We start from the raw sequence: 684 nt of genomic DNA on the forward strand, positions 1-684 counted from the left end.
AATTGAATAGAGGGAAATTAAAGAATATCCCTTTATATTTATATAGTACTTTACACACTTCCAAATGCATTTACATACATTATCTCATTTAAGATTTTATCACATCCCCATGAGTTAGGCAAGTCCGTTAGCACTATTCTCATTTCACAAGTGGAAAATATGAGTCTATGAGTTGTTCAAGATTATATGGCAAGTTAATATAATCTATGGCAGAGCTAGTATCCACAAATCAGAGATCAAGGCATTCTGATTCTGATAGAACAGCATTAGTAAAATGTGTACTCTCATAAGTAAGAAAACATAATTTCTCTCGAAGACTCTGATTCTCTTATAACACTTTTATTTAATAGATTTCCTCTCAACTATATCTATCTAAAGCTCAAATATAATCCTCATATTAAGTTGTTCCTACATGTAAGGATTTCCAGTTCATAATTTTGTCCTCTCCGATGCCTTGAAAATCAGGATAATGGAGTCTCATTATAATGAGTATAAGTGATTGGGTTGATAGCTTTTCAGAATGTAGTCATGAGTAGATACTTCTATGAGATTGCAAAAAAAATGGTCTTTTAATGGTTGTTTATTACAGAATCATAAGGTAACTGATGAGGAAACTGTATTTAGGTGACTGAGTCTGGCAGCTTTGTAATAATCGGTGTGCCAGACACAATTACTCTATGCCAG

The 684-nt window shown here is 32.6% G+C and overlaps 1 long non-coding RNA gene across 6 annotated transcripts in view; it reads left to right on the forward strand.

The window, feature by feature from the left end:
- The window catches only part of LOC309620793, a 959,234-nt gene that overhangs the window by 122,280 nt on the left and 836,270 nt on the right, over positions 1-684 (forward strand). The gene's annotated exons all lie outside the window — the stretch shown is intronic.

This window comes from Balaenoptera borealis, assembly GCF_965194805.1.
Source record: "Balaenoptera borealis genome assembly, chromosome: X".
In the NCBI taxonomy this organism is placed as follows: domain Eukaryota; kingdom Metazoa; phylum Chordata; class Mammalia; order Artiodactyla; family Balaenopteridae; genus Balaenoptera; species Balaenoptera borealis.